Source organism: Saimiri boliviensis, chromosome Y (genome assembly GCF_048565385.1).
Source record: "Saimiri boliviensis isolate mSaiBol1 chromosome Y, mSaiBol1.pri, whole genome shotgun sequence".
Lineage (NCBI taxonomy): Eukaryota > Metazoa > Chordata > Mammalia > Primates > Cebidae > Saimiri > Saimiri boliviensis.
The window spans coordinates 3,271,200-3,289,682 of record NC_133471.1 but is presented as its reverse complement, the minus strand read 5'-3'; the positions used below and the strand labels follow the sequence as shown (position 1 = coordinate 3,289,682).

Genomic DNA, 18,483 nt, shown 5'->3' with positions numbered 1-18,483 from the left:
TTTATGAGGTGTCTCTTTAGATATATGGGGGTTGTGGAGTTGCTTGAGGAGATTGTCAGTCCCTCTTAAAAGCCCAAATGCCCAGATGCAATCTCAATTTTTTTCATTCAGAGCTGCTAGGAAGGAAGGTGCACTTATGTCTGCTGCAGTGAAAATCACAGCTATCTTTTTAATCAGATGCTCTTTCCTGGGAAGTTGGGGCTTTATTCATAAGTTCTTGATGCATTGATGACTATTTTTAGAAATGCCCTGCTCAGTATGGAGACAATCTAGTCATCGTCTACCAGCAGAAGTGTTGTTGAACTGCCTTGGGGTCTGTCCAGCTGCTTTGTGGAATTCCTTGCAGTTTTGTTTACAGAGTTACAGTTAAAACTGTCTGAGTAATGGCGGTCTGCCTCCATAATGGTGGAGTGCCTCAGTAATGGTGGACTGCCTCATAAAAGACAGTTTGCCTCAGTAATGGTGGACTGGCTCAGTAATGGTGGACAGCCTTGGTAAAGGATGATGCCCTTCCCACCACCGAGCTGGAGTGCCCTGGGTCCAGTTGCACTTGCTACAAAACTAAATTGAGAGAGTACCAGATTGCTTGTCTTTGTTGGGCTAGGAGCTGCTAAGCCAGATCACCTGGTTCCCTGTTTTAGAACCCCTATTTTTCAGCTGAATGGGCAGCTTGTCTCCCAGGGGTTGCAGGGACCAATTGAAATAGCTACACATGACTGTGTGAGTTTTTGTGCAGGTACCCAGAGTGCTGGCTGAAACAACCATGCTGGAAACTCCAGGAGCTTTTCTGCCCAGGAATCTTCTGGTGTGTGGGCAGTAAAAACTCATGGAAATGCTGTGATAACTCACCTTCTGTGTTTTTCTTTCTCTGAACCGCAGTCCAGAGCTGTTTCTATTTGGCTATCTTAGACCTACGGTCCTGTTTTCTGTCTTAAAAGTCAATGCAGCCCTGTCTTCTCCCAGATATTTAACCCATACTTCAAAGAGGTAATGAAGAAAATAGAACCAGCTGTTTCTCAAAAGCAACTAGATTACATTGATCCATGGAATTTGATTCAATTGTTAAGTTTTTTCCACCAAACACTGTCTTACAGGATTAAAATCACAGAATTGTGCTTTCTAGAATAAGTTTTTTGCTCACATATCAGGACTAAAAAACTCTCTCCCTGTATCCAGTTTCTTACTAAGCTTACTTAGGCAAGCTGCAGACAATGCAATTAACTTCTAGGTTAGGACCCTGAGGTCATAAAAATTCTTTTGAGTCAAAAACAATTTGAAGCAGTAATTTCCCCCTCTTTAAATCTGCAAATAGCTCTGGCTGATTACACAGGCCACGTAGACCATTCATTTCTGCTGATAAACTCCTTCAGTTCTTATCTCATATTTCTGTGAACTTACATACAGAAATAGTTCAATCCCCCATACTTAATGTTTTAAAAGTATTTACAGAAGGTTTGCATAATTACAAAAAATCACCTCTTTGGTGAATACCAAGTAATTTTCTATTTGATCTGGATTTACTGGAAATAGAAGAGCTAATATTGGGGCATCGATATTAGCCCTGGTATATTTTCCAATTAGCCTATTAGCATTGTCACTCTTAGTGACTCTGTTTACTTCTCTCTTGCATAACCTTGCAACTGCCTTCATAATGACTACTCTCGAGCCCACATTGTGTGCTTTTTTTTTGAACTTCAAGGATTGCTAAATCGATGCACTCCTCCTACTTTTAAAACACATATTAAAGCCCACAGCTCATTACCTGTAACAATGGCTTATGGAAATAGACAAGCATACCTACAGGTTATGACATCACTGCATGATCAAGACAATCAGTTGCATCAGTTCTTTTTTTAATCAAAATTGAACAAGCTTATCTAAACAATTTTAACATGCCCAGAGACTAGCTAAACAAATTATCCTGAAACACCCAGATTGCCAGCTCACAGAAACATTCCATCATTCAACAGGTGTTAACACTAGAGGACTAGAACATAATCAGTTATGAAAAATGGATGTTACATACATTCCTGAATTGGGAAAACTAAGATATGTATATGTATCCATTAATACGAACACTCATTTAATTAATGCACACGTCCTTCCAGGGGAGTCTACCAGATACGTCATTAAACATCTTATTTTATCTTTTGCATTTATGTGGCAGCCCATAAAAATTAAAACTAATAATGGTCCATGTTATACCAGCTCACAAATTCAGTAACTTTGTCACACTTGGAATATTTGTCATTCCACAGGCATTCTGTATAGACCTCCAAAGACGGGCCATATTAGAATATGCTCACTCCACTCTTAGAAATATGCTCAGAGAACAAAAAAGGGTGAGTGCGAGTAAAGACCTTTCAACACTACTAGCACAGGCCTTATTTACCTTAACGTTTCAAATTTAGATGACAAATTTCAATCAGAAGTAGAAAAGCACATTGCAGAAATCTCTAAAGACATAAAACCTGCAGTTTCATGGAAAGATGTAAACATCTTATTTGTGGTCTAAATAAATTGTTAACATAGAGAAGCGAATAGGCTTATGTTTACAGCCCCTCAGGTTATCTTTGGATTCCAGCACAACATATTAAACAACACCATGGTATGACTAGAATTCAAGCTGGTACTGGAGATGAAGAAACTGACCCTACTGAATCTTCAGCCTCAGTTAATGCAGCTTCCTCTAACAACACAGACACCATTAATTCTAGGTAATCTGTTTCATTTTTACTCTCTCACTTTTCCTGCTACCTGTATCTGCCAAACTCTATTGAGCCCATCTTCTATATCTGCTTAATTTCTGCACTGTTACTTAGAAAAACTCCCACGTCCAGCTTTAAACAATGTGACTGTTTGGCTAAAAGAGATTAACACATACTCAGTGGGGTTCCTTAAGTAATTAACATATACCCAGTGGGGTTCTTTACCAACAGCAGGCGTCGGACTAAGGTGTCAAAACACTCTTCCATTGTAAAAGATGTCCTGTGTTGTTTTCTAATTTGAAAATGCAAAGCCAGAATAAGAGGAATCATGGCCTCTCCTGTAAGACCTGTTGCTGCACACATATTTACCCTTCAGACAATATAGCCCAATGCAGAAAAATAAAGGGGTGGGGGGAGACATGGGGATTTATTCAGAATGATGGAAGAAATTGTAAAATTATGTAAAATTATCACAGTCCTTCTTGGAAAGCCAGAATATTTGAATAGCCTTTGTAAAAGATTTGGCTGAAGTCAGCCTAATCCATTTTGCCTTGAGTTGATATCAGAATAGCAAATAAAAGAAAAATATGATGAAGTTTATTTAAATAACTAGTTTACCTATGAGGTTCTAAAATTAACCTGTGATCATTCATGAGCATAATGGCTCTTTCAGGGGGTTGGTGACCAAATTAATTACCCTGTAATCGTGTTGACTCAAAGCCTGTCATTTATTGTGTGCTAAAAAAATGCTGGCTGGGCCAGTTGGTCAGGGCAGCTGCTAGAATTCTTTTTGGTCAGTGGTCTGGCCCCTTATTTTGCTCTTTCACCGAATATCAGTGTCTGATTGTTAGTCATATGTCATGCAGCTGGGGTCTAAAGTTCGCATAGAATGCTAATTAAATGACTTTCTTAGTTTTATATTCCCACAAAATTATTTTTTATATGCTACTTCTTCAAAAGTGCCAAACAATTAATTACTTTGAAAGTTCACTCTTAAGCTTACAGTTATAGGTCTCCTTAAGTCTCTATATTCGACACATGTAATTTAAATGCCTTATTTATACATTTTATTTTTATTCTTGGAATGTATGGGTCCTATAATTAGCAAAAATATAAAAATAAATAAACTATAATAGCTTCGAAATTTAGAAAACAGAAAATCAAGTGTTTCTATTTCCATGGACTAAAAGTGCTACATGAATTGTATTACAGGAAAGCAGAAGAAAAGGTAGAAATAATCAGTGTATTTTATGAACTGATAAACTAATTTACAAGGTATTGAAACTACCAGAACTAGGGTACTTCTGTATCTGATTGAAAGAAGTGTGAGAGTATCAAGAGGAATGTGATTTTCAATAGAAGGTAACACTTAAACTATGGTTTCAGATGGTAAAAGTCCCAAATTAATTCTGAAATGAAAGAATAATACTACTATTTACAAAGTAATAAAAATTTATGTATGTATTTGATTGCATATAATGTTGCCTCTAAATGTAGGATTTAATTAATTAGCTTATAAACATTGAAGGTAGAACATTTGCTTTTGTCATTTAACAATCTAACAGATATAGCCAAGTGTGGTTTCTCACATTTACTATCACAGATTTTTAGAAGGCAGTGGCAGAAAGGTCACTTGAACCCAAGAATGTGAGACCAGCCTGGACAATATAGCAAGATCTTCTCTCTTGAAACAAAACACAAGAAAAGCAAGCAAACAAAAAAATCATTAAAAAAACACAAAAATTATTAATTGACTATTGAAAAAGTAACAAAATAGAGAGCAAAATTAAATGGATTAATCTGGACTTCCAAAGTCATCCACTGCAAGTCAAGTTAGACCATCATACTTTCTTTCTTTCTTTCTTTTTTTTTTTTTTTTTTTTTTTAGCCCAACTCTGGTAAAAGCTGTAGGGCTGGATATATGGAATTTAGTTACCATGCACAAACAAAACCATCAGATGTGAAGGACTGAAAATAACTGCAAAATATATGATTTGTTAAAATACTAATCATCCTTCCAGATTATGTCTGCTGTTAGTCTGACAATAACACCTCATTCTGCTTTTTATCTTACTGTTTAATATTTCAAAAGCTAACCTCTAGTGTTTGTTTCTTTTAACTTGTACCTTTTATTGCTATGTGATATGATTTTTTAAATAGAACTCTTCTTGGATATAAATATTAGAATATTTTGACATATATTTAGACATTATTTTTCATCTCATTAGGCTGAATATCTAAAATAAATGTATATTATCCACAATTAAAAATTTCAACCCTCTGATTCAGCTCTGCTTCTCTACCTCTTAACAAATCCATATCTTAAAGTTTTCTTTCAGTAATTTTTTTTGTTTCAATCTGTCTAAAGATTAATTTTTAGCAAGCAAGATAATAAAACCAAAATTTATTTAAGTAAATATACCTCTTCCTAATTTTCAAAAAACAAAGTACGGACAGAGAATACCAATTTTGCCTTCAAGAAAATTCAACTTGAGAGCTTATGGTGGCTCACATTCGTAATTCCAGCACTTTGGGAGGCCAAAGTGAGCAGATCACCTGATGTCAGGAGTTTGACCAGCCTTGCACACATGGTGAAACTACATCTCTATCAAAAATGCAAATATTAGCTGGGCAGGGTGGCAAGCATCTGTAATCCCTGCTACTCAGAAGGTTGAGGCAGGAGAATCACTTGACTCTTTGAGGTGGAGTTTATGTTGAGCTGAGATCTTGCCTCTGCACTTCAGCCTGGGTGTCAGAGTAACATTCTATCGCAAAACAAAAAAATTCAGACTTGATTTGGAATCCTCTCAACCTTGTTGGAAAGCAAGGTTTCAACCTTTTTAACTAAATATTCTAGCTGCATCAATACTGACACCATCAATTTCTAATTAACTGCATTTCCATATATTCCTAACATTGCTTATGTGATTTATGGTATTTAGTATCTAGAGCTTTAACACCTCTCAGTTCTTTATCTAGAAAACAAAACAAAATAAAACTGGTGTTCTGCTCCATTTCCCGGGCTGGAGTGCACTGCTGTTATCTCAGCTCACTTGACACTTCACCCCTTGGGCTCAAGGGCTTCTACTACCTCAGTCTCCTGAGTAGTAGGCACACATGACCAAGTATGGATAAGTTTTTGCATTGTTTGTAGAGATGGTGTTTGCCATTCTACTCATATTGGTCTTGAACATTTGTGTTTAAATGATATGCTTACCTTGGCCTCTCAAAGTGCTGAAACTACCGGCATGAGCCACCTTGTCTGGCCTCATTAGCTAAACTTTGGTAAGTTTTTCAGAAAGAAAAAAAAAAATTTAAATGTGCATTCAGCATTAAAATCCCCATGGCTTTTAGTGGTGGCAGTCATACTGTTTTAGTTCATAAGTAATTATGTCTCAGAGATAGCAAGCTCATGTGAACTCATAATCACCTAGACCATCATTCCATTTAAGTTTGCACAGTGCAAGAATTTAGTAACTACTTATCACTTGATAAGAATCAAACTGGAAACTGGATCTAAAAATGTACACAGTTATAAACCTAATCTCTATTGTCCTCAAAATGTGGTAAGGGAGAAACAATCACAATCAAATAAAATTATTTCACAACTGAGTTAATAAAGATTGCATGCAGGAATGAGACATAAATGAGTCATTAAGTGTTGTCAGGAAAGGAATCTCAGAGGTGACATCCAAGGTGTGACTTGAAGGAGAATATAGCTTAATCTGGGAGAGAGGGGAATTGAAAATTCCATTGAGAAAATACATGCATGCTGCTTTATATGAGGATGACAATCCTTTCAAAGCCTTCATATACTCTCAGTTAAATAGAAATCTAGTCAGTCAGCCATCTTGAAGGTGAAGTTATTAGTCTATAAACAATTCTATGGTCTCAAAGATCTGTGCTTTCAACACTCATTTTTATACTCGACGTAAGCAAAATTCCCAGAAATGCTATACAAGAAGGTGTCCTTACCATGAAACAACTAGGTTTTATTGAGAATCCACAAGATACAGTGGACACTTGAGAGGAAAGCCTTCCTACTTGTAACATATGACAGCAGCAGTTCTAGATGTATGTAACTAAACTGTTGTGAATCCATTCTGGTCTAAGACATATTCTTGGAATAGAAAGTGATTTTGTAAAGGAATAGATATAATCCAACTTGCTAACATGGACTCCCTGCCACTCCTCGTCCTCATTGACTTTTGTGCAATTACTTTACCATTCACCAGGTAAAATGGCCACATGGATGATCCTTGTGACCCTAGTGACTCCTTTATCCCAGGGACCTTGACCTTTGCTCATTTTCATGACTCTGCCCAATGGCAGTACCATGCATTTGGTTTTCAGTTTCCACCTGAAACCTCATCCTGCAACTCTGTACTGTTGGGCAATTTTTATTCTTCTATCTGAAAAACTCTCCACATGTAGTCCTTGGTCATTGAGACTGCCATTCAACTCTCACTGTCTCCCTAGGTTGGCGGCTACTTCCCCTCTAAACTACTACCCAAGACAGCCCCAGAATTATCAATTAAATAGTTGTCTTTATAAATTCAAAAAAAGTGGGCTCACAAAACTGCAATATTTAAACATCTTCATTTTTCCACACTCATGGAAGGGTCCAAAAGGAGAGACACTTATAATTTATTCCCAGAGCTAGAACAGTAAACTCACCTACAAACACATGGCTTGTTTTCTTTCAATTCCAGGATCCCCCAACCACATCTGGCCCCTCAATACAGGTTATCATGCCTCTCTGTCTTAAGGAGCTATTCTTTCTTTACACACCAGACCTACTTTTCCCCTCCAAGCTGCTCCCTTCTAATCTTCCTGACAAAATGGAGGTTATTTAGTGTATGATTCTCGTAACCCAAACATGACTGTTTACTTCTGCAATTCTTGCCTTTCCACTAAGCTCAGAGAATGCAAGTCTGTGTATCCTTTTCAAAGCCCATCCCTCTATTTGCACTCTTGGTCCAAGTACGTGTTGCTCTTCTAGTGACATGTTTCATTAATTTTGCCACTTAATTCCCGAATCTTGTGCCGAAGTAGTAGTAGCTGTAGAAAATAGCCAACCAGGAAACTATTTATAAATACCACCTCGTGGTGCTTTTTACTTTTACCAAAGATACTTTTTCCCTGAAGATTAAAGTCTGCCAATTTTGCTTGACAGGCTTTCTCAAAGTTGTTCTAAAATAGCTAATTCCTTCCCACATTTTGCTTTCGATTTCGTTTAAATTTTGTTATCTCAGGATCTTTACAACACTTCAACTGCAAATTGATCATGCACACACACAAACACACAAAAATATTCCAACTATTTTACTACAAGAACAGTAACAAATTATTTTTCTACAGCAAAACAAAACATTAATGCTCTCCACAGATATGTTATATTTACTTGATTTTTAGTTTTATCTATTTCACTGTATTTGTAGGACCCACTCAAATCACGTAAACAAATAATATCAGAAATAAAAGTATTATGCAAAACAGTAGAGTATCCCAACATTTATTAAAAGTTTTAGATTTTTTTTTTGATATGTTAAATATTAACCTTAGAAGACAGATGGGTTTTGGTAGTTCATGCCTGTAATCCCAGCAGATTGGGAGGATAGTTGGGCAGTTCACAGCTTCTGAATTTAGAGACTGTTTGGACCACCTGGTGAAACATGGTCTCGACTGAAAAATATATAAAAGAGCCAGGTGTGGTGGAACATGCCTGTAATCCCAGCTACTCAGGTGTGTGAGGCAAGAAAATCACTTGAACATGAGAAGTGAGGTTGCAGTGAGCTGAGATCATGCCATGGACCTCTAGCCTGGGTGACAGAGCTAGACTCTGTCTTAGGAAAAATAAAGGAAAGAAAAACAGAAGACTTTGCAAGACAAACAAAAACATTACTATTGTGATCAGTAACAAAATTAAGTGTACCAGTTTACATACCTCAATTTGCTTCGTTTCTCTCTTATATTCATGTAGCTTTACTTCTAAAGACTCACACTTGATACACTGAGGGTTAGCATCTTAAAACTGATCATTAGTAAGCCGAAGCTTCTCAGCTATTAAAAAATAAGCTGTCAAGTTAAGAATGGAAGCATTGTCAAGTGTGTGCTCTGGCCAGCAAAATGTTAAAAACAAAAACAAAAGGAAAAGGAAAACTCAGAGAGAGACAGAGTTAAACTGCTGACCTTGAAGGCAACAGAGCACAGATGTTTGTGGAAGCAGTTGGTTCAAGCAGCTCAGACAGTAATCACAGTGTAAGAATAAACTGATGAGTGAAAGCTTGCAATAAAACCACAAATGTCATCAAAGAGTAACAGAGAGAAAGCGAGAGCACACAAATTAGATAGAGACTTAAGAGAGAGACCCAGTGTGTCTGGCAGTAAAAGATTTAGGTGAAATTGCAAGAGAATGTGAGGGCAAAGATGCTACTAAACTCATACAAGTGGCCAGAAATGTGTTTTACAATCAGGAGGAAGAGGCTGAGAGAAAGGCAAGGCATAACTCACAAGACAAGATGGGTAGACAACCTGAGTTAACAAGACAGTGAGAAAGAGGTATGTCTAGACCAGCATCTAAAACATGGCTGGAGAAAGATCAATGTGGGGTTGATAAAAAGAAAAAGGCATTAGAAGAATAAGTGTCCCAAAATAGCATTGTCTAAAGATTAGTTGTCCCCATGTAACCAATAGTTTTATCTCCTTGAAATATGTAGGCCAAGAGCAGCAACAGCAGCAGCAGCAGCAGCAGCAGCAGCAGCAGCAGCAGCAGCAGCACCAACAGTAGGAGCAGCAGCAGCAGCAAGTCAAAAAGTCTCAAATAATCAGGATACAGACATACTTGGTCTGGCTGGGGTGAAAATATATGAAGACTGACACAGGCCAAGCCTAATTTCTCTATGCTCGAAGTAGCCTATTGTCAGCATTAAGGTAATCCATAACAACAACAAATAATTTTATGGTAGATAAAGGGACTGAGCATTAGGTGGTAACAAAAATGGTAGGGTCACTGTTCAAATCTTATGCTACTAACATTGAGGCTATGGGAATATCAAACTGAAAGACCATTATTGCCAATCTAAAAGATGTGTCATTGGAAGATGTGAGGTGCAGCACAAAATGTTATATCTTCCCAGCTGCCTTGTTCTTCTATGGAGGAGTTACCTGCTTCAAAAACTACAAGTATAAACTTCTTTTAAACCTGAAGGAAGAATAACTTTAGATTTTAAGCAACCAAAGGCTATGGTATTAGTACTCACCTTTCCACAAGCTGATAACTGGTGATTATCTGCTAGAGATGTGGAGGGTCCTGGAAAGCAAACTTGGAGGCCAATGAAGAAAATCACACTGTCAGAATTAATTAGTAAATTTCCAGAGCTATGGGCTGAAGATAATCCACCCAAGCTAGCCATAAAGCATACTCAGCAGGTAGGAGGACTAAAAGTGGGAACCAGTATCCTACACCACTGGAGGCAGTTTTAGGCTTAGAAAAGCATTTAGAACACTTAGAAAAGCAAGACATTTTTGTGCCATGCTGGTCATTCTGGAACACTCCACTCTTATCAATCAATCAATTACTGCCTAGTACTAAATTGTACCACACCTGTAATGATTATAGGCCAGTGCAGAACCCATGAGCTGTAAACCAAGCAACAGTAACTTGCTTTCTGTTACTTTTCCAAACCCATACATCTTGCTCCCCCTTATTTCCTCCAAAGCAGTATGGTTCACTGTTTTAGACTCAAAGAATGCTTTCTCCTGCCTTTGTCTCATGCCAGTCAGTTGGCATATCTTTGTGCTTCAAAGGGGAAATCCCCAGCATAGTTGGATCTGGCTCACCAAAGTGTTCAACAACTCCTTCATGATTTTTAGTGAGGTCCTACCATCAGACCTTAATGCTTACACCCCACCAAATAAAGATTGAGCCTTTCTCCAGTATGTGAATTACTTTCTCCCAGCAGCACCCACTATAGAAGATTGCCATTAAAAAACTGCCTCCACTTTCTGTGGAAGATAGAGTAAAAGCTATGTAGAGAAAAGGCCAGATTTGCTGCACAGTATTCACATACGTGGAGTTTGTCAAAAGCCACTGATGGCACATGTTAAGTAGTGTATACAAGGATCTAACTACAAACTCACAGCAACAAGTCAGAGAGTTCTTAGGGACAGCAGTGTTCTGACATAGAATTCCAAATTTCCTGCTAATGGCAAAACTATTATATGAAGCCACAAAGGGGTCAAGGAGAAAAGACACCTTCATCTGAGGCCCTCAACAACAGAAAGCAGTTAATGTGATAAACAAATTTCTAGTTGAGGCACCTGCTTTAGGACTGCCAGACACAACTTTTTTCTTCTGTATCTTCATGAGTGGGGGAAAATGGCCATTAGATTTTTAACCCAATGTTGGGATAATGGCATTACTCAATATCCTACCTATTCAAGTAGCTGAACTCAGTGGCTCCAAAAAGGCCACCCTGGTTCAAGGCTCTTGCCACTAAAGCCATGTCCATGCTGAAAGCTAATAAATAAAATCTGGGGCAGCAGGTCGCTGTAAGGGTATCATGCTATGATTTAACACAAATGGATTAAGTAGGTCACCACTAGCTGTCAAATTCTAGAATATCTCGATACCAGGGACTTTTGTGTAAAAAAATTGTACATCAACTTAGAAATTGTAAACACTCTCAAATCTACTACACCGCTCCCTTTGGAGCAATAATCTCACTTACATAACTGTATAGAAACAGTCTATAAAGTATTCTCATGTCGACAGGACCTTACAGATTAGCCCTTCCAAAATCCAGATGTTAAGTACTTCACTGCTGGTAGCAGCTTTGTAACAGAAAGAGTCAAACGGGGAGGATATGCAGTTGTAACTCTAGATTCAGTGCTGGTGGCTCAAAGCTTGCCAATACATCCATTGCTGTTAGCAAAAGGTAAAGGAACCATGATACATACTAACTCAAAATATGCCTTTGCTATGCTTCATGTACATGGGAGCAGACACAAGAAAAAAGGACTCCTAACTGCCCAAGGAACAAGTGTAAAGTACACAGAAGAAATTCTACAACTTTTTGATGCGGTATAAAAGCCTAAGAAAATAGCTGTTAAACATTGTCAAGGCCATCAAAAAGGTGGACTACCTGGAAATCAGATGCAGCAGCTAAGTGTGCAGTGATAAATACCCCACTTTCCAGCACAATAGCTAGAAAAGCAGCTTGAGTTATGTCTCTCCTCCCAGAGCACTTGCTTAAATAGAAGTCAAGTGAGTTTCCAAATAAGAGGACCTGGTTTACTCAGGACAATGAAGTGCACTAAAAAAAAAAAAAAAAAAAAAAAGCCAGAAGTTCTTACATGGAAAATTAGCAATTTCTGAAGTTATAGCCCCCAGATCTGTGAAACCTTTCTCCAAGCAACCCATATAGAAAAAACAGCTCTACTAATACTACTGGGGTGCTAATTCTATATGCCATGGCTCATTGTCATCTCTTGATCCATTTGTAAACAATGCTTAACCTGTCCTGTAACCCTCAACGAAGCAAATCCCACATTGGGCTAATAATACAATAAGCTGGTGTAATTATAATAAATGTATAAATAGACAACTGAAAAAACAGACTGTCCTCTAGAAAGAATAATTAATTATTATGGCTGAGCTATTTGGGTGCAAATTGGGTCATGGAGATATAGTCCTTTAATCGATACAATAAAGGGCATCATCAGGCTGCAGAAGTTTCTAAAAGTCACAACCACTGAAGCTTCCAGAGTTTCTGATTTGCTAGTGGTACAAGTCACACAGATGAGAAATGCCATTTTCCAAAAGAGACTAACATTGGATTATCTTTTAGCTCCAAAAAGAGGAGTATGTGGACATTTTAGCTTATCAAATGGCCGTCTGGACATTAATAATAATGGACAAACAGTCATGGAAATTACCACCAGTATTCGAAAACTAGCTCATGTTCCAGTACAAACTTGGAAAGAGTAGTCAGTATACTCACTCTTTGAAGGATGGTTTGTATATTTTTAGGAGGGGGAGGGTAAAACACTCAGGGGGCAGTAGTAATTATATTGAAAGGGTGTTTAATACTATCTTGTCTCTTGCCTCTCTTAATTGCTGATATTCAATCAACTACAGAAGCAATAACCACCAGTCAATTGATGACATTAACTAAGTATCAGCCTGTGCCCCAAGAGGATGTAGCACTGCCTCAAAATAATAGGACTAATAACAGGACTAAAACAACAGGGCTAACTATGGGCTTATGCAGCATAATCATCTAATGGAACTTAATCATTGTCAAATGATAAGATAAAGTAAACTTAAACTAAGCAAATAATATGCTAGTAGCCCAGAAAACTATATTAATACCATATTTTCTAAGCAGGAAGCTTAGCAGCAATAATAATTAATAATAATAGGATAATAATAATAATAATAATAATAATAATGGTATCTTACAGGTGAATAACAGCCATTCCTGGAACCTCAGCACTCTGCATATCAGCCTGTGAGAACCTTCCAAATTCTAAGCTGTCACCCTGTCTGGTCCCAGGTAGGTGACTGGTTAGACAAAAGTGGGTGAGATTCCACAGAAGAGGGACAACTCTTAAGACAGACACAGTCACAAAGAGTTCATCAGGTACTAAAAGTTTAATTTTTGCCTCTCGTGTCAGGATAGAAACTCTCAACCTGGTGCTAAAGGAATCAACTCGGTGCTATAGGCTTACCATAAGCTCACACACCACCCTGCTGTCCATAAAAAGCACAAAGCCATTCCCAGGTGGTTTCTCTTAAAATGTTATGCAACATAGCTAAGCTATCCAGCCTGAGGTCCAGCTTCAAAAACCAAACATGCATAAAAGAGATCTACTAAATAAGCTTGAAAGATCATAGAAGCACCAAGTAACCTTTACCAAATATTAACTTCTAAGTGGTAGTAAATGTTTAAAGCAATGGTGTTGCTTCCTATTAATGGATTAATAAGAAGTCACATATTAAATGTGAAATTTAATAGTAACAACAGTAGTCTGTATTTGCTGCATAATAAAATATAGTTTACTGTGTTGTGTTCGATATAATACCTCACCCCAGTCTCTGTTTGAAATTAACTAACTCTCTAAAAAACCTACCTTATCTCGCCTCCCCACATTCTCAGCAAAGTTCCCAGGCATGTCTTCTTCTCTTGATGACCAGACACAAGGTCACAGGGCAAGATAACATCCAGAAAATACACCCTGTGTTTCTCAAAATGCTTGTTTTAAAAATGTGGATTACAGACATCAGCCACTAGGCTGGCCGATTCTTTCTACAGTTTTTCCTCAGATACACTCAGCTTTCTCCTTGGAAAAATAGAATCAAAACCAAAATCTACGCCCAACACATGCATCCTCTTCAAAAAGATAGGAGAAAATGAAAACAGATTTGTTGTGAAATTATATATACACATTTAACAAGAACATAATGTGTATCAAAGGCTACCAGAAAAGAGGTCAGACATCTTACTCTTTTACAGAAGATAGTGGATTATGCCCATTTTACATTCATGTTTTTTACATAAAATTGCTTATTTTCTTGCCTCGTTATGACTAAATGTAGGCTTGAAGTTTGGAGAAAGGTAACAGCTTTGTATCCCACTGAAAACATCAAGGCATTTTTCCTCTCTACACTGTCACTTGTCTTAGCTTCCCAAAATGCTCAGCCGCCATTTGACGCAGATTGTCCAACATCTAATGTGGTTTCTTTTTCTGATTCTACCATTAACTCCTTCTTTTTTTTTTTTTTTCCACACCCTTGTTCCACCTTTTGGTGCTGTCAGTAATCATTCCTCCCCTCCCATCACAGAAGAAGCCTGTACTTCAGGCCATGCAAGATAAACATTTCGCTGAAAAGCAAAAAATTTAAAAAATATTTTAATTGTCCATTTTCCAAAACAAAAAGATTGTAAAAATTGATGAACCACCTTTGGTAGAAACACCTGTTTTATCTTGAGAAGGAGTTTACTGATGTGGACGTTTTTATTACATTGTGTTATCTATAAAAAATTCTGAAATAAAACTATACAAAATTACCCATGAAACCTAAACTACATTAAACCAAGACAAACTTCTGACAATAAGATCTCTTTCAATTATAAGAGAACTGCCTCCTATGGTGTGAGAAACATAAAAATTATCGTTTCTTTCCTCCACACATATTCAAAATTTGCCAATGCAAATACTTAAAATTTTAATATACCACTTTTAAACCATGAACATACAGAAATTATTTATACCATGAATGTATAAAAATTCAATAAATATTTTATTTAATGTTAAGATTACATTACAAATTCAAATCCTGTTTTGTTAGACAGTTATGTTACAACACACAGATTATTTCTGAAAAAATAATTTTTAGTTGACATTAGGTCATTTGAGCAAAATAAAAAAATAATTAAAAATTCTGCTTGGATACACATAAAAATTTACTTAACTTAAAAAACTTGCCTATTGCTTTTTTTTTTTTTTTTAATCTTCCAATCTTTGGCATCAGCTTCCAAGATCGCCTGCTTTAAAATATTGTATATCATTAACATTTGTCAGATATTTATAAACATAGCAAACAAAATCAATATTAATTTTAAAAATATAAATAAAATGTTTTGAATGAATATGCATATAACTTACTTTTTTATTCTGAAATCTAATCAGATACTTTAGTTACATCTGTTTTCATCTTAACATTTGAAGGTTAGTTTTGAATAATATAAAGTTACTAGAGTGTACAATTCAACGGAATTTAATATGTTTATGATGTTGTACAATAATCTTTTCTCTTTTACTCCTAAATATTTCTATCCATCAACAGAAATCCCTGTATCTCCTAAAGAACTACTTCTATTTCCCAGCCCCTGACAACTAGAAAAATACCGATAATATCTATGGGCATTTCTTTTTACCGTGTAGTGCATCAGTCTTCAATTCAATTTGCCAAACTGACAGACCTTTAATAATCTTTATTTATCTCTACTGCCCAATTACCAGACCCTGTGTCCCCTGGAACAAATCTAGTGAGAGTGTGTGTGTCAGTGAGAAAATTGCATGTATTTCAGGTACTGAGGACATTATTTATTTAATTTCATGTGTGTTGCTAGGAGACCAAAGGCCCCTTGTGATGTCATAGCTACTCAAATTGAGAACCATTGCAGTGGTCTAGATTACTTTACCTGCTTAGGCCTACTGAAGCAGGTTTTCAAACCGCAGTGTTGAAAACCATGCAGGCTGGAGGATTAGGTGAGAAAATATTTATTTGTGATGGCAGATATTTCTTCAGAAACTCAAGATGTTTCTCCTAAAGTTAAATCGACTGGTCCAGAAGCTCCCACTAGGTTTCTGTTGGGTGAAGACATATTCTCTGAAGACTCCAACTTAAGGTCAATAATTGAAGAAAATGCTTTTCAGGTTTTGTCACAAGGATCGTTGATAAAAAGTCCAGGTTACACAGTTTGTGTCTCTGAGCTAGATAAGGGTAATGATTTTATTTCTCAGACTTTTCCCAGAAAACTTTGGAAAATAGTTGAAAGTGACCAGTTCAAGTCCATTTCATGGGATGAGGATGGAACTTGCATAGTGATTCATGAAGAACTTTTCAAGAAAGAAATTCTGGAAAGAAAAGATCCTTACAGAATATTTAAAGCTGAGAGTATAAAAAGCTTAGTTCGACAGCTCAACCTTTATGGATTCAGTAAAATTTCGACAGAATTTTCAAAGATCTGCTTTTCTAGCAGAATTTCTGGAAGAAGAAAAAGAAGTCCCCATTGTAAGCAAGGTATTTAAAACATTTCAGTGGTCTCTTTATGTAGAGTATATAGGTAATTTTATGTTGTACATCAGTAAATATGTTGATACATGCAGTAAGTCTAGATTTTGTAAATTATATAAACATCAAAGTAAAAATTGTTTAAGATTTTATGGTCACTGAGGGCAGCTTCTGCATTAAACTTTCCAGGTTTCAAGAAATTTTGTAACAACTCTGAATCTTACCAATAAACTCCAGATAAATTTACCAAAGCCAATAATGAAATGTTACTATTATTATGTAGCATGTTTTTACTCAAGGGTTTGACAATTTGAGTGCACTTTCTCCCCAAAAGGCACGTTCCTGGAAAGAATAAACAATGTTCCTGCATCATTTGATGACATTAACTTTGTGTGATAAGACAGAAATCTGAGTTTTTTGTGTTATATGTGCTATTGCCACTTTTCTCTTGGTTTAAAATGACACTGAATTACTTTCTCTTTTGCTTTTAGTTAAAAGTCTATTGTAACCCAAATTTCAAACGTGGCTATCCTCAACTTTTAGTAAAAATGAAAAGAAGAATTGGGATTAGAAATGCTTCTCTTGTGTCTACTTTAATCACTGAAGGTTTCAATAAGAAGCACTTTAGAGCAGGGTTTGACACAGATAATCATAATTCTGGATTAATTGCTGAAACTAGTGGAGAAGGATCATTTTCAACCTCTACAAATTTAAATATACCTCTGATAAGAAAACCTTCCGTCAGCAAAAGAATTGCCAGTTTGCCTGACACAACCAGAAGTGGCTTTCCTCCTACTCCATCTTCAACTTCATTTGGACCAACAGAATGCATTGCAACAAATCAAAATGCTATTTTAAATCAGTTGGCCAGTATTCATATGCAATCTCATAGCACCTACATACAAGCAAATGACCACACTTTTAATTGCATTACAACCACACCTTCTCAATACCAAATCATATCTTCCTCACAAAATAGTCTTTTGGAGTTGATAGTGAAACCATCAACTTTTCCAAGCAGATATCCTGAGGTGTCAATAAATGAGACTCTTTATCCTAACCTGCTACCAGCAGGCAACCTGTGGTTGCTAGGGCCCATGATAGCTGATATATCTGCTGACTCTCCTTTCAACCCAGCTTTTCAACTATCTTCACTGGGAAAATAAAACCCTAATTACAACTGATACTAGAGTGACACTAAAAGAGTACCATATAATGCACAACCATAGAGACTAAGGTTTTCCTTGAAAAAAATGCAAAAATTCTGCAGTTATCTTCTTGAACAATAAAATTACATGTTTACCCTTATGGTTGCTTTTTATTTATTTCTAAACATATGGTTAAGAGTGAAATCATGTTGCATTTTATTTAATTTAAAACATATATTGAACGGATATACATATTTGTATGGCTAATATATATAAGATATATACATATACAGTATAGTATATTTTGTGTGTGTGGTGGGGTGTGTGTGTGTGTGTGTGTGTGTGTGTGTGTGTATGCTTTTGATTATTTGGCAATAACTTTGCCATATCCCTTGGTAAGGTCATTCAGTTATCTACAGAGAAAGAAATAATAGTCTTTTAGGCAATTTTCTGCTGCAATAGCCCAATGTTACTGACGGAGTTATCTGGAAAAAGACTTACTCTGTTCATGTTTCTGAAGGCTGGAAATTTCAAAGGGCTGCATCTGGTGACGCTTTCTTTCCATGACAAGCAATCAACATAAAGTGAAGGACATGTGATGAAGAAAAAATCAAGACCGAATTCATCCTTTGATCCAAAGTCCACTCACAAAATAACTAATGTGCTCTCCAGATAAAGTCAAAAATGCCGTTGTCAAGGTGTATCCTCATGACTAATTACCTCTCAAAGGTCCTACCTCCCATGGCTATCACAATGACCAGGGACTGTCTATGTTAAATTTGGAGAGGATATTCAAAACCACAGCAACAGGTAAGGGAAAATG

At 36.6% G+C, this 18,483-nt stretch overlaps 1 pseudogene; it reads left to right on the top strand.

Annotated features, from left to right (window-relative positions):
- The first annotated feature begins 16,007 nt into the window (after positions 1–16,007).
- On the top strand, positions 16,008–17,678 carry LOC141583042 (heat shock transcription factor, Y-linked-like; annotated as a pseudogene).
- The last annotated feature ends 805 nt before the right edge of the window (positions 17,679–18,483 follow it).